The sequence below is a fragment of the Ursus americanus genome, chromosome X, assembly GCF_024610735.1.
Source record: "Ursus americanus isolate L20-20 chromosome X, mUrsAme1.1.p, whole genome shotgun sequence".
NCBI lineage: Eukaryota > Metazoa > Chordata > Mammalia > Carnivora > Ursidae > Ursus > Ursus americanus.
Window position 1 is genome coordinate 41754687 of NC_142164.1, and position 17153 is coordinate 41771839.

At 36.0% G+C, this 17153-nt stretch overlaps 1 protein-coding gene across 1 annotated transcript in view; it reads right to left on the reverse strand.

Annotated features, from left to right (window-relative positions):
* IL1RAPL2 (interleukin 1 receptor accessory protein like 2) overlaps nt 1-17153 on the reverse strand; it is a 1151831-nt gene that overhangs the window by 892637 nt on the left and 242041 nt on the right. The gene's annotated exons all lie outside the window — the stretch shown is intronic.

Sequence of the window (17153 nt, forward strand, 5' to 3'; positions counted from 1 at the left end):
TTCTCTGATCATCTTTTTCCTTTTATGTATGTTTGACAGAAACTACCACATTATATTTATATATATTATATATAATACATATATTTTATTTATATATTTTAATTTATATCATAAATTTTATATATATATATATGTGTGTGTGTGTGTGTGTGTGTGTATTAGTATGTCTGCCTCTCCTACTATACAGGGTATCTTTTGGGGCACTGGTAGTATTTTATTTCTATTTTATGTCCCCAGGGCTCTCATGTGCTTGGCACACAGTGGGTCCTCAATAAACGTTTGCTGATGAGTGCATAAATAATTGGGTTATTAAAGAAAAAATAGACTTGTTTAGGGTCGCTCTTAGCCTTATGAAGCTGAGTGCTCTAAAGGACAAACAAAATAATTTTCCATAAAGCTTTTTTGGAACCTTTGTCAGAATGCTGAACAAAACAAACCACTGATCTGACCTGCATTATCATTTTGTCAAGGGAGAGTATTTTAGCCTTTCTTCCTAATTATTCTAGGTGTTTTACAAACCCAGGTAATACAGTTAAGAGTAAGGCCCTGAATTAAAGGTAGAAAATAGTAGGCAGAAATCAAGGTCAGATTTTGCCAGTCTGAGATTGTACGCCCCAAGGCCAAAATCTGAGGAAGAAAGGAAAGAAGAATGAGACAGCTAGAGTCCAGGGAGCATGGCATCTGTTAAGACCACCTAGGAGTCTTAAGTACTTGACTACAGTTGGCAGTAGTCTCACATCTTTCTGATCCTAGATTCCAGTTTAACAAATTTCCTCCCATTTGGCCATTTCAGTCCCCCAGGGAGATTTTTTTAAAAGTTTTCCAGTCATGTATCATTTTCCTAGGTGTGCCAGGAAAGCAAGGATGATGTTTTATACATCTTTGGTATGTCATATGCCACATAGAATTCCAATTCAGATAAGCAAGGGAAATAGTTGATTATGTTTGAAATTCAGAAGGAACATCATATGGCATGCAAAAAACAGAGGTAAATACAAAGAAATAGAAGGAAAACAAAAAAAAATCAACTGAGCAAGTAAAAACAATGGTGGGGTTTTTTCCCACCATATCTACTTTACCTTGAGGTACAGCCAGGGTCTAGGCGAGATGGTTTTCTCACCATGAGCTATTTCTTTATATTCATTACAGAATTACAAGACAAAGACTGCCTTTCTCCAGCCTCATCTCTGATAAATGGGTCAGCTCCACTGGCTATCGTTAGTGACAGTCCTTGGTCTTGACAGCCTGACTTAATTAATCTATTTAATTTATTGATCAAGTAGACAGCAAAAGAACATTCTCCATTAAATGGGTTTTTTATCATCCAGAGTTATAGAGCTAAATGTCTTTTTAAAATCTGAAATTTAGTTAGCACATGACATGCTGTCTGTCTTAGAAACTACTTGCAAAGAGGAAAATGCAAAGATTAAATATGGCTCTGTGGCTTTAAGTAATGATCAAGAGGTCAGACTGTAAAATTGAACTCTATTCTGCCTGTCTACTTCACTGAAACTGCAATGCAAAGCAATATTACCTCCAAGTAGTTTTAGGCTGATGCCTGAAGTTACAGTCATTAAACTATATTACATATGTTGTGCCAAGCAAGCAGGTGATAGGGTATGATTTTCTGAGGTCCATTATATTCATTATAGAGAAGGTGGCTACCTTTATACCAGTTAGACTAAATTCCCTTTCTGTCTAGATCCAATAACTTATTTTCCCCCAAATTATGGAGCTGTGGCCAAGTCCCTAATTTCAGTCTGTAATAATCACAGCATCTACCATTAATTGAGATCCAGGGACTGCACTAGACACTTTAACATGTTTCTCATTTGATCTATACACCAATCCTGTCAGAAGAGACGCATTTTATAAGCACTTTTTCTAGCTGAGGGAACTGAGGCTCCAAGACATTATATGGTAGGGCTGGAGTTTGAATCCAACCCAGTGTGATTCCAAAGCCTATGCTCTTTCCACTAAACCTTGCTGCCCCACACCACTCTTGCTTTAGCACATAATTTGACACTTGATTAGGACTGTCTTTGTGTCACTTTCAGGTTATTTCATGTCTCTTTCAGCAAACTAAAAGCCTTTACTTTATCCCCTCCCTTTACTCTTGGCCTTTGGGCACCCAGAAGATTCACAGGTAAATAAATGCCTCCATGTAGTAGAGACATCCATGGATATTTCAGTAAAACAGCTAGAAACAATGAACTCTTTAAGGTTGACACAGCATTCAAGGTGGAGGGAAAAACATATTAATGATATAGCATACACCCTAGTAGCCTCATTAGAAATAAATTTAAAAGCCATTTGAACAAAACCTCAATGGGAGAAGAGCTGAATAAGGGAGGTCAGTCAAGCCATTATCTGTATAAATTTAGTGCCATATTATGGTTTCAGAGTCTCAGCAATGTGGGAAAGAGATTAATCTCTGGTCTTCCTTGCAATCCCATTTTTATTTATTTCTAGCCAGCTGTCTAGCTAAAGAATGACTGTTCCTATTCAAAGGCTAAATGAAAGGTCATTGACTCTTGAAGATATTTTCAGATCCTTTGGGAGAAAACTTGGCTTTTGGTCTTGTCTCTATATGTAATACTACTTCATTCATATTATTCTGATTTGAACATTTTCTTATAAATTGTTCTTTTTGAAATGCGAAAGTCTTATTTTAGACCAGACACGTGCTTTATACTAAACCAAGAGCAGAGGAATAAGGTGACATGGATGGTGGCTTAATTTTTGTTAAGCTTACATTTCTGTTGATCTATGAATTCTTTGGAAGAGGTAAGGGCCTCTAAAAGCCTTAGGTGAATGCATTTCAGTTTTATTCTCTTTTAATTACTGGTTATAATGAAATTTAGAAGTTGGGATTTATTTTTTTGAAGTTGGGTTTTATTTTGAAACAAATTTGTTTGCAAGTTTGTGTTTAACTTTGGCTTGGTTTATGGTTCACTGAGAAAATTAACAATTGGGTCTGATTTTAGAAATTAATGAAGTTCATGCCAATAGGAGGTCTACAGTTGAGGTCAAGTCCCACTCTGATTGCTGAAAATCCTGTAAAATATGTGCTGTAGGTACCAAAAAACAATCTTAATTAATGTAAGTTACAATCATTTAAAAATTTTCTCTGTGCATCTACCATGTTCAAAACTCTCTGCTAGGCTTAGGGATACCAAGTAAGTATAGTTTCTACCTTCAAGGAACAAAGGAATCCCAAAGCTTGGACACCATAGTATTTAGCAGTTAAATCAAGGAACATTTTTATTGAAATAGAATTGATATACAATATCCGATTAATTTTAGGTATACACCATAGTAATTCAATATGTTTATATGTTATGAAATTATCCCTGCAATAAGTCTAGTTATCATCTGTCACCATACAAAATCATTACAATATTATTGAATATATTTCCTATGGTGCACATTACATCCCATTACTTATTTATTTTACAACTGAAAGTTTGTACCTTTTAATCTACTTCATCTATTTTGCCTGCTCCCCAACCCTTTTCCCACTGGTAACCAACAGCATATTTCCTGTATCTATGCATCTGTTTCTGCTTTGTTGTTTGTTGGTTTTGTTTCTTATATTTCACATATAAGTAAAATCATAAGGTATTTGTCTTTCTCTGGTTATTCCACTTAGCATAATACCCTCTAGGTCTATCCATGTTGTCACAAAAGGCAAAATTTCATTCTTCCTTATGGCTGAGTAATATTCCTGTGTGTGTGTGTCTGTACTACTTCTTATTAAACATTTATCTATCAATGGACACTTAGGCTGCTTCCATATCTTGGCTATTTTAAATAATGCTGCAATGAATATGGGGTGTCCTCTTAAAATTGTTATTTTAATTTTATTCAGATAAATACTCAGAAATGGAATTGCTAGATCATAGGGTAGTTCTGCTTTTAATTTTTTTGAGGAAACTCCATACTGTTTTGCATAGTTGGCGCATCAATTTATATTCCCACCAACAGTGTAGGAGGGTTCCCTTTGCTCCACAATCCTACCAATACTTGATATTTTTATCTTTTTGAAAATCACCAATCTGACTGTGTGAGGTGATATCTCATTGTGGTTTTAATTTGCATTTCCTTGATAATTAGTAATGTTGGGCATCTTTTGAAGTGTCTGCTGGCCATCTGTATGTCTTTTTTGAAAAATGTTTATTCAGGTCCTTGCCCACTTTATAACCAGGTTGCTTTTTTTGTTGTTAAGTTGTTTAAGTTCTTTATATATTTGGGGTATTGACTCATTATCAGGTATATGATTTGCAAATGTCTTCTATTCATTAAGTTGACTTTTCATTTTGTCAATGGTTTCCTTTGCTTTACAGAAGTTTTTTAGCTTGATATAATTCCATTTGTTTATTTTAGCTTTTGTCACCCTTGCCAAGGAGACTTTTTTTTTTTTAAGGATTCATTTAGTTAGTTTAGGGAGGGAAGGAGAGAGAGAATCAGACTCCCCGCCAAGCACACATGGAGCCTGATGCAGGGCTTGATCTCACAACCCAGAAATCATGACTTGAGCTGAAATCAAGAGTCAGCCACTCAACCAATTGAGCCACCCAGGTGCCCCACCAAGGAGCCTTTTGATTTATATTGTCATCATGGTACCAACAAATGCCTTCATTATCATTATTAATAACTGTATTAAAGTTGAGATTCTTTCTTCAGCCTTAGGACCTGAACGAGGGAAGACTATGGGTATTGGCTGACTGAAAATCTGCAAGACTACAGCCTACTGAATTATAAAGGTGAGGATGTTCTAAATACAGTGACCCTAATTTTCCCCTAGTTTTCTAAAAATTAGTTTAAAAATGAAGATTTGTTGAGTATGTATGACTATATGATTGCTACTAGAAGCAGGTACTGTAGGGACAAAAACATGGAATCAGGAGAAGAAAGCAATGGCATTCCATATGGTGGTGTTGATTAATCTGAATCATGAGAGGACTTAAAGCTACTACCTAGGCAGTAGTGTTCTACAAGTCATCAAATTTCCATGTGTTCTCAGTTCTCAAATTGTGGCCTGAAGACTGTTTGTTAATAGACTATGAGAGTCCTCCATAGACAACCATGCTGGCTCCTAATTTTAATTCTTAGGCCCACACAATACTAGTTTCCAGCAAGAAAATGTGATAGCAACATTTAAAAGAAGCAGATCTTATAAGATTGAAATCTTATAAAAATATCCATTAATTCTGGGGTAGGAATTTTCTTTGTGGAGGGCCAGATTTGGGGTAAGTATAGTATGGGAGATGATTTGCTACATCTGTGAACTGAAAAATGCTTGAGAATTACTAACCTGCTGTAATCTGGTATATTTTTATAATGCTTCACCTTCTAGCCCTTAGAGCATCAAGAAAGGAAAAATAAATTCATACAGAAAATGGATAATGTCATTTCTCAACAACTTGCTATCTGCAAATCTAATCTCTTAAAGTCTAAACTGATAAGCCCCAACTTGTTCAACTTTCTCTTACTGCGAAGGAGACCCATGACCTTTTCAACCACTCTATAAAGAACTGACTTGTCATATACTTAAGAGTCAGGATGGAGTTGGGAGTTCTCACCTCCAGAAGCCAGATACATGTTTGCTCAGTTGCGTGTAAGATAACCAGTATATTTTTTTAAGTTTTGCGAAGTGCCGAAGTGAACAATAGTGGCTTGTCACACATAGAAGTTTTAAAAAGTAATATGGTATTATGGGAATTTTCTCATCCTATCTTATAAACAGTACAAGACAGCCAACTTCATCAAATAGAAATAAAAGTTTGAGAGCAAAGTTGAAAAACTGACAGAATTGTTTTGAAGCCACTGGAATAGTTAAAAGCAGATTTATACTGTAATCTCACATTCTGATTATAATAAATTAAACCATAGATTATAAATCTTCATCTAGTATTGCAAAAATAATTTCCTCTATAAATTTTATCTATTTGTGAATCAAAGCTATTAAAATCTTTTGTTCTTGATAAACTACAAAATTCATATATTAATTTAGCTTTTGAAGATAAGTTTTTACAAGGCCAGAAAAAGCTACCAATTTCTATGATCTGAATCAGTGTATGAGTGCCACTACCATTTTGTATGACACTGGTAGTAAGCATGGCAGAAGTGGGGGTAGTTAAAGAAATATAAGAAATTATTGCAAGAGTGTGTGCATACTCGCTCAACATGTAAGAATTCACAACAAAGAATGTAGACCTTTAAAGGCATTTTAATCATTCATGACCTTTCAAGGTCATGTGGAAAATAATTCCTTATAAAGCCATTCCCTTTTGGTTAGAGACTAATTTCTGTCATCCATTTTTCATGTAAGCTTCTGCAGAGTTTGTCTTGATTTCTTTCCCTGTTGTGAATGTGAATGTTGTCTTGTTGACATATCCAATACACAGCTGAGTTTTAGCACTTAGAAGGCTTTAGGCTTTGAGATAATAAATATTTGAATAGCAGGTATCTGAATTTTTTTTTTTAAGATTTTATTTATTTATGTGACAGACAGACAGCCAGCGAGAGAGGGAACACAGCAGGGGGAGTGGAAGAGGAAGAAGCAGGCTCACAGCGGAGGAGCCCGATGTGGGACTCGATCCCGGTACGCCGGGATCACGCCCTGAGCCGAAGGCAGACGCTTTAACGACTGCGCTACCCAGGCGCCCCAGGTATCTGAAATTTTCTATTTCTCAAATATTTCATGATCTTTAGTCTAGAGAACATTCCCATAGGAAAAGACATCCCAAATCATTTGGTTCAATCTTCTTGGGATACCATATACAGCACTCTTGTCTTACTGTTCCAAATTGTATTAATGACCCTGTGGTGGAAGAAGGAAAGCAGCAGTAATAGTAACAGTAGTTCCAACTACCTTATATTGAGTGCTCACTATATGCCAGGCACTGGGTCAGATATTTAACATATGTTATCCCATTTAACTCATACCACAAATCTATGTGGCAAAATACTATAGTTGTCTTCTTCTTCAACAACCAAGCCTTAACACAGTTAAGGAACTTACCCAGGGTACCACAGCTGATAGTTGGCAGTTTTGAGAACTGTACTCAGGTTATCTGATTCTAGAATGTCTACTGTTAACCATGTGCTCAAGGAGATCCTGTTGGCTCTTTAAATCTGTGAGATACTCTGATAATAGAAATCTGGGTGGTTGTCTGTCCATAGTTTTGGCTTAATCTCTGTTATACTGATTTCCTAATTTCCCCCATTTTGAATCACAATTTTCTCACCACATATCAGCCTTGTTTTCTAGCACACTCTGGTCTAGATTGCCATTCTCTCACATCATCCCTTTCCCTTGGATTCCATATTCCTGCTCCCTGACCCATTTGAGTAAGTAGATGCCAAGTCCAGCTAAGATTAGTCTGACTTGGTTGCCCCAAGCTTAGCTACCCCATCCAACACCCTGGAATCCTAGCTCTTGTCTTGTTTTCTGGACCTATATCTGGACATCAGTTTAAGGACCTTCATTTGTGAGTTAAGAAGACGGGGATTTGTAGGATGCCTGGGTGGCTCAGTCAGTTAAGTGTCTGTCTTCGGCTCAGGTCAAATTCCCAGGGTCCTGGGATTGAGTCCCGCATCAGGTTCCTTGCTCAGCAGGGAGCCTGCTTCTTCTGCTGCCTGCTGCTCCCCCTGGTTGTGCTCTCTCTCTCTCCCTGACAAATAAATAAATAAATAAATAAATAAGAAGAATTAGAATTAGAATTAGAAGAAGAAGAAGAGGATTTGTTTGTAGTCCAGGACAGAAGTCAATGCCTTAGTTAGTCCAAAGCAAATAGACATGCTGACATGAGGAACAGAGGCTCACACTGTGACTTTAGAATCATTTATAAAACTCTTCTGTATAACATACTTCATTCGCAAAAGATTTTGGCTCTTCTAGAAAGATGTGATAACTCACCATTAAGGAACCACACTAATAGAATGGATGTTTTCAAATTTGATGATATATACTTCAGCAACTCAAAGTGCCAGCCAGGAAGGAAAACAGTATCCCTTTCTCTAATTAATCCATACTGATGTGAGGGGAAAATGGCCCAGGCCAGAAAATTATATAGTCTTGTGACCCCCCTCATACCTCAGCCTTATTTTGTGACTTCTAGTTCTTTGGCATTGACTCTCTGTTTACATCTTATTCATCCCTGTTTAGATATTGCTTTACAAATGTTCTCATACATTTTTCAAACATTCTATTGCCTGCTTTACACCACAGCATCCCCAAAGGCAAAAACATTTTCTTTCTTTTGTAACCAGCTCCTAATTCAGTTTTTCTGCATACAGTGGGTGCTCGACCCATGCTGTTTACTGAACATACTCCTACTGGAGAGTATCTTTAGGCCCTTAGGATTCCATACTTAGACATAGGAAGTCAACAGGAAAAGGCAGACAACTTCTCTGAATGCTTTCCCAAATAGCCTGTGTGGAATTATGTCATGCTTTTTATGCATGTGTAGTTAAAACCTAGATGGTGACTCATGAAACAATGTCACATTTCACACTTAGGAATGATTATGAATAATTATCCCTGGGTTTTGGTTTGAAAGGCAAAATGAAAGTTCTAAATGAGTCTTTTTTTTCTCATCACTTGATGACACCTTTTAAAAGAAAATCAGGGCTGCCCAATGACCTACACAGCTGTTTCTGAAAACCTGAATGTAATCAAGCAGAAGATCTAAGTTAGGTAACTGCATTCCAAATATAAGTCACTAACACAAAAGATTTAAATAAACTGATTCCTGACATATCAAAGTATATTTATCCATTTAAAAAATTGTGCATGGATTAAATACAGCTCCAGTAACTTCTTCATGTTGTGCAGATGACCTTTCTTAAAACACCATTTAATTAGATCACTCTCATGCTCAAGGACTTTCAGTAGCTCACCATTGCCTAAGAAATGAATTCAGATTCCGCTGCTTGGTTCTCTACTTCTTTCGCAGTCCAGTGCCACCTATCTCACTATGCTCTTTCCACTACCTTGCAACGCAAATCCTCTTGTCCTGCCAACTTATGCTCTTCAATGCTTCCTCACAACATGTATAGTACACCCCAGAGAGTTTACTCAGGTTTTTCACCCTATAAACCCCTCCTCTACCATATGACTGCCACATCCTTTTACACCAGTCCTTGTGGACTCAGCTCAAGTCCTACTTTTCTCTACAATGCTTTTCCTTACATCTGACCTCTATAATGACCCACTATGCCTACTAAATACTAAACAGTGTCCCGGAGCTTTGAATCTTTACTGCCTCTGATACCAGCTGGTACCATTCATGTAACACATGATCATATCCTTATTTTTGATATTTTATAATGTTTTGCACATAGTATTCATCAAACCAACAAAACTGTAAGCTTTTCAAGAGTGAGAATAATGATCAATTCTTCTTAATATTCTCCACATTACCTAATGTTATACAGCTAGACTAATAGTAGGCACTCAATAAATACCTGACTTGAATTACATTTAAAAACTGCCTTTTCTTTGGAATGTATCCGTTAATTACCTACATGAGGATGTGAAACCAAATTACCCACAAGTAAGCTGTAGCAGATGCTATTAGTGTTGTGGCCAGATCCCTTTTATTAGGCTGGTGCACCCACCACCCAGCTTCTGTGAAGATTGGCTGCTAATGATTTACAGCTGCACCCTTCTCAGGAGCTGATAGAAGCCTCCTCACCTGCATATGCTAAAGACATTATACCCCATCTCAGAAGCAACCTATAGCCAATGACTGACAGATGCAGGGTACAAAAGTCCGTTCTCAACTTGCCTCTGGGCAAGACAAACTCTGTGATGTAATTCATGCTCCAAAATCCCCAGCGGGGTCAACCTATACTTCTGAAGCCACAGACTTAGTTTGCTTCTCCTGCCCTCTTCTGCTCTCCTCACTCCCTTACAAGTTTTTCTTGAGTTCACTCCCTCAATAAACCCTTTGCACAAGAATCCTAATCCTAGGGTTAGCTTCTAGGAAACACTACCCAAGACACAAGTATTTCTAAAATAAATAAAGTGTAGATGTTTATAAGTAGCAGATGCTTTAAAGTGGCAGAAAATATTTGACAAACTCTGCTATCAAGAAATATAAACCATCCTTTCAGACAGCCATACAAAACTTTGGGGTGACTCACTGTCAGTAATATATGTGGTATGTGTGAGATAGAAGTGAGCACAAAGAGGATTCAGTCCTGTGGTTCTCAGCCTCTGCTCTCCATCTCATCACAGATAAGGAACACTCTATGCTCCTAAAGTAATGGTAGTTTTGAATTTCAAAGAGGTCAGAGGAGTATGTAAAACCTTGGTTAGGAGATTGGGAAAGTCTCAGACTTGATTCTGATAAGTGATTCCCACCCCTGACTTAGATCTAGTTCAACTTCATAATTTTTAAAAAATCAGGAAATGTAAGAGACATAAAGGCAACTTCCCCAAAGCTACAAAACTATTCTATGGCAAAGGAGGAACTGGAACTCATATCTCCACATACCTAGTACAAGATTTGATCTAATGTAGCATTTCCCAAAATGTATTTTGTGGAACACTAGTCACTAATTCTATGAGATGTTCCATATGAAAAAAAGTTCCAAATACTGCCCAATATATCCCTTTCTTGGAAAGTCATAAGGAACATTAGCATATTAAAGGCTCTAAAAATCATAAACTAAAATAGAAGATTTCTCCAAACTTATTTAATCACAGGTATCTTCCTCATTTTTCATATAGCTCCTATTAATCAATATCCCTCAGAACAAGTGATCCATGGTACTCAGTTTGGAACAAGCTGATGTAACTGATTATCCTAGGAAGTTGCTAGGTACTATGAACATTTATCTGGGCCATTCAGTAAAGATTATTCCATTTTTAATGTTTAAAGGAAGATCAAGAAAATTTAACACCTTGGTTTTAATTCCCAGAAAAGAAGGGAATGAAGAAGAAATTAGAAGGCTCATGGAAGGCTACCAACCACTTGCTATTATCTTTACAAAACACATCAATACTTGAGCACTTACAGAAATCTCCTAAATGCCAGGTCATCGCAAGTTATAAGTTTCAAGAACACTTATGGAAGGAATAAAATGTATATGGAAATGTTGCTTAAGCCTACATGGTCAATGCCAGATTATAGCTTGAACAAACAAAGCAGAGAAAGTGGTCATATTAAATTTTACATGGAGTTATTATATCCTACACATTCCTCAGAAAGACCAAAATTAGAAATAGCGACAACTCATATGTTCTTTTCTTTTACCTGTATATAAATAATAATAATAAATTACTAACCAGTACATAAGTAAGATGCATTATTCATGTTCAAACATAGCCCACAGGCCACTGTGGTTGTTTCTTGATGTGTATAATAAACACGAAACATCAAACAGAATGAATCATCCCATTAGCTTCTTTCAGCTGACCCCTTAATGTCAATGCTTGAAATATAGGAGCAAACATTTGATTTAATCACTGCCACAAGAAGGCCAGGCATGGCTGCTACTATGTTATTATACTATATTATGTCTGGCTGTGGGACATGAGATTGAAGTCAGTGGAATTAAGGCAAGTTCTTTTGTTTTGAAACTGTGGCTAAGGGTTTCATCCATAGGAGTACTTTTTCTAATGAACTGTTAGCATATCAGGTAAGGCTTAAACTGGGACAGGTGAGGGAGAGAAGAAAACCATCAGTTATAATAACATCTTTGTATCTATGGTGCCAGTATTATTAGTGGTATAAATTTCTACAATACATAATTAGAAGATAATGGACTTTTTAAAAATAATTTTTTAGCATATAGTACACCTACCCCCACACAAAGTGCTGAGGAACTGGGGGTACTTAAAAAAGTAGAAGACATAATTTAAAAATTTCAAATCTAAATGAAATGACATTTCAAAAATACATCAAACAACTAGAAAGTAACTAATATGACCTATATGGAACATACACTGAAGAGATAAACTTGATCATATAGGGTGGAATCAAGTTGTAGAGACATAATACCAAAGTTAAACTTCCTCTTTTCCCTATAAGATCAGTTTGTGGGACATTTTGTCTAACCTGGAAATATTTTTACAAGGAGAATCATAATCCTCAAACATACTTGTTTCATTAAACACCTAAATGGCTTTAAGAAAATCACTTACCTTTTCTGTGTCTCAGATTTAGTGGTTATTAAACAGGTCAGTATTTAATAAATGACCAGCAGAAGCAAGGATTCTGAAGAGGAAAGGGAAGGGACTGAGTGACCATGGGAATTCTACTATCTCTCATTCAATCAAAACAGCAAGATTTTATAGAAGAGATTTTCAGCAAAATGTGAAATGACAAGGAAGGGTGGCATGACAAATAAGCAGAAAAAAACAGATGAAGAAATTTTTTTCATCAAGATTGATCAGAACACTTCTAAGTGTACACGTCTGTAACTACTTAAGAATTGGGCTTGACATTGGGGAGCCTTTAGAATGCATCCAAAATGAACTATTTAATTCCAGAAATAATGCCTTTACTTTGGTGGCTGTTGCCAAAAGATTAGGGGTTCCTCTGTTTGGGGCAGCAAAACAGGCTCAGAAGTTCCAATAAAAAAAACTGCAGATTATGAATGAATAAAGCCAAATACATCACCAAAACCAATGAAACAATCAACAAACAAAAAAACAATATGCTTATGTAATATTAAAGAGAGCAAAAAAACAAAGAGGAAAACACGTTTTTAAAGGAAGCAGGCAGTGTTGATTCTTAATAGATTTCTTCTCACTTTTGACCCTCCCAATATTAGTTTATCCTAACTAGCCAAGCCAACCCCTAACTTACAATCATTTTTACCAATAGAAGTTTCTATGTTCCAACTAACTTTCCTGAATTGTCCTCAACAAATTCTTGCTATACTCTTGGCACAACTAACCTCTGCTCAAGTCTCTCCTAGGGCAAACCTCCCCTATGGGCCTCTTCCTTCTATAATAGAGGCTTCTGGTGGCACCATGTGCATCCCAGCTGTTTCTAATTAACCCAGCCGGTCTGGCTCTGAGTGGATGACTCAGAAGGCTGACTTTTTGTTTTAAGAACCAAATGATTTTACACCAGGCAAATTCAGATTTAATAAACTTAACAATTTCTTAAAATGATTATAATTTGAACATGAAAAGATTTTTTGTGGTCCCCCCCAAAATTACTTTCACCATTCAAAAATGAGCAGCACTAGGGGCGCCTGGATGGCTCAGTCGTTAAGCTGCTGCCTTCGGCTCAGGGCGTGATCCTGGCGTTATGGGATCGAGCCCTACATCGGGCTCCTCCGCTGGGAGCCTGCTTCTCCCTCTCCCACTCCCCCTGCTTGTGTTCCCTCTCTCGCTGGCTGTCTGTCTCTGTCAAATAAATAAATAAAATCTTTTAAAAAAATGAGCAGCACTAAGTTGTATTTTAAAATGCAAGCCAAAAAAGTGAGAGTGGAGGAAGTCAGATGACAATAAACTATTGCTGAAATGAAGGGAAAATACGCAAGAATAACCTTATACTCAAAAAAAAGATATATTATTTTCTGTACAAATTACCATTCTTATAATTCTCATTTCATATATTTAAAGCCCCTAAATGTAAAATTCAGAAGAATACATGTGTAGCAGGATGAAATTGTCTAGGGAGCCACAATCAACTTTTTCAAGTGATGTTGAGCCCAAGCATACAAAAAGATACACTTTCAAAGCAATGAAATCCAACGCAAAGCCAAATTAGCAAAACAGAAAACAGACTGCAGTAAAAACAAATTACTTCTATATGTTTAAACAAAAGGGGCAAACAGTACTTTAAGTGAAACTTAAGAGTAAAGTTTTCTGTAAGTTCCACTGTAGTCAGAACACCTAAGGGAAAGGAGCTCTAACCTATTCTTATGATAGAAGCAATTTGTTTCATGAAAACCTCCACAAAGTGGAGAAAAAGAAAATTGTCCATCCTATACATCAAATTCTCAAAAGAAACTGTGTCACCTCCTTGGAAAATGCCTCCATTTTTTTTTCAATCTTCCTGTTCAGAAAGACATAGCAAGGAGAACAGAGACAAGTTTAAGAGAGAAACAAATGTGAAAGTAGACAAAGTGAAATATTCCACGATGAACAATTGGGGTTTGAAATATCAGATACTAGTTATCTTTAAATAATATATATTTTTAAAATAACAGTCATTACTATGAAGCAATGGAGTTGGATAGGCATATTTAATGTTTTAGTTTCTACTAACCAAAGGCTATAGTGAAAATACTTTTATCCTCAAAACCACTTTTGTCTTAGAGGAATACATATATGTTGATTTTTAAATTAATATGACAAGTGCATTTCTAAAGCAGTATGTAGCCAAGGCTATAAAAGATGAGGTCCACTTGTTAATGCATTATATAGAAATTTCATATAACACTGAACACAGCAGATGGATTCCTACACAGAGAGGGGAAGAGAAATACTCATGAAGAAAAAATGAAAATCTTATCTTCTGACTGCATATCTAACATCACGTTTGCATGAGATTAATAGACCTATGCTGGCTTCAAATACACATAGGCATCATAGTAAGACGAGATCAGAAAATGTGGATAAAGTAAAGCCTTTTTTAAAAAATATGGAACAGAGAGGGATATTTTAATTAGATGGCACATGATGAAAGTTACCTGCAATGGATCTTGATGCAAAGTTGGTTAAAAAAAATGTATTCCCAGCTAAGAGAAGCAGACTAAACTACAAAGGAAAAATCTTAATCAAGGTCTGTGAATGAGATCAAGGACCAGAATAAACACATAATATTTAAGAATCAATGATAATGATAGCTAGAATTCATTTCATTTAAAAACCTAGCACCAAGATATAGTAAGAGGCAGTATAAGTTTGAAACTAGGGGAAGGTTTTGGAGTCAGATTACTCGTGTGTGAATTCCTGCCTCACTACATGTTAGCTGTGTGACCTTGGGAAAGTTACTTACCCTCTCTGTGCCTTAGTTTCTTAATCTATAAAATGGGGTTCATAATGGTGTTCTACCTCATAGAGTTACTGTGAGAATTAAATAATTGAATATGCACAAAAGACAGAATAGAATCTGACACATAGTTAGCATTCAATAATTGTTACCTGGTTAGTTTTAAAATAGTGTTTATTAAGAATCTTTAAATTTAGTTATTTAAATAGAAATTTCCATCTTTGAAAAACATCTTCAATAAATTACTCTTGCAGTAAAAGGCTCTTGTTCAAATCACATGGCATAATGAAAGAGACACTTCCACCTATAGCTTTCACTAATTGCAGAAAGAATACTTAAGATACATGGTTAAAAACTTTCAATGATTACCTTCAAAGTCAGTTCAAAGTACTATATAACTTTCCTAGGATAGTCATTGCAAGTAACTGCAAATAAAGAAAGAAATGATAAGGCGAGAAGAAGCTGAAGTACTTTTCCCTCTCTGCAACAGCTTTGGAATTTAAGGAATGGAATGTGGGACAAAGGCAAGATGATCTGAATATTGTAGGCAAAACTCATTATGAGTAACCATCATGTATTAAACACCTGCAAAAGGCCCTAGAGATAGATATTAAAAAAATTATTAGATGCTCTCCCTGTCCTCAAGAGAAAAGTAATCTAAAAGAGTGTTGTCATTATCAGCAATGGAAATAGTTTCCATTCATTGCCATGTGATGTTTTAACAGGATATAAGACAATGTGTACATATATTTTTCCTCATTTCCTTTTTATTATATATCCTTAGGGTAGTGTTAGACCTATTTGATAGGAGGGATTGAGGTTCAGGGGGATTAAGTAAATTGACCATAAGCACCTATCTAATAAATGGAAGAACTGAAATTTTAACTTTTTGACTCTATACTCTAGCAATTTGGATGTTGTATATGCTAACAGGGATGAAACTGATAACTGAATTTTCCTAGGGAAAGTTATTTATGAGATGCATGATTAATGTACTTAAAAACCTATACAATTCTCTTAGGAGAATAATACCATAGCACTGCTGATTTATTTCCCAGTGCAAACAACAGCACACACATACACCTTGAGTAAAACACTGCTGTTGACCCCTAATAAGATAATGACAGGGATGACAGGACACTAAAATGATTAACAGATACCATTCCACATACAATAGTGATGTATTTCCTCAACAATGACCTTTCCCTTTTCTCTCCTCTTTTTTGAGGATGGTATGTGTTAATGGTTTATTTCTACCTACCTGCAGGTCTAATGTGTGGTGTTCATAAATTTGCTGAAAACAATGTAGCTCTGAATATGATCTACTCAGCTTTTGCCCATTCTGTGTCCCCTCATTACCCTGTCCTTTCACACTTCGTAGTATCTGTTCACTGCCAGGAGTTATATTAACTGATGAACAGTTTCTAAATATAGAGTCTCCTCTATCATTCTGGTATCAAGAGACAGGACTAGTTTACCTCGGGTAGTGAAAAGAACCCAGGGAACCGGAATAAGGAAGACCTGAGTTTGAATCCCAGCTTCACTCTCAACTAACTGCATGGCTACAGACAGGTTATTTAACTTCTCTGACCTTCGAAGCTTCAGTTTTCACATCTATAAATCAGGAATAATGATATCTGCCTTACAGGGTTTTCCTGAGCATTGAATAGAATGCTGTATATAAACTCTCTGTCCATGTACTAAATACTCTAAAAGAGCTGATTCACTCTCTCATCTTCTTTATGGTTAGACCATGTATTTGATGGCAGGTCAGTTTAATCATATGGAGTTGTATTTTAAAAGCATGACTTCACCCACATTTTATCCAAAAATCTATACATTAAAATGCTATGTTATGATGCTGTTCTAATGGCACATTGAACAGAAGAAACAAATCATACCTTATAAATGAACAAAAGGTCAAATCAAATTATTTCCTATATAACAAAAAGCTTCACCACCAAATACACAACAAATATTCATTCTTATAATCATTGTCATATTTTTGCTCAGTTCTAGATATTTAGTTTCTCTGTAAGAAATTTATAAGTTGTCATATTAATTGTCTTCAGAAGAGACATAATATAATCAGTGATCAGAATACATAAAAATTGAAGACAAATTAATTTGGAAACTTGGGACCTTGTTAAAATGAGTTTGTGTGGTAATTTCCTTCCGACTTTT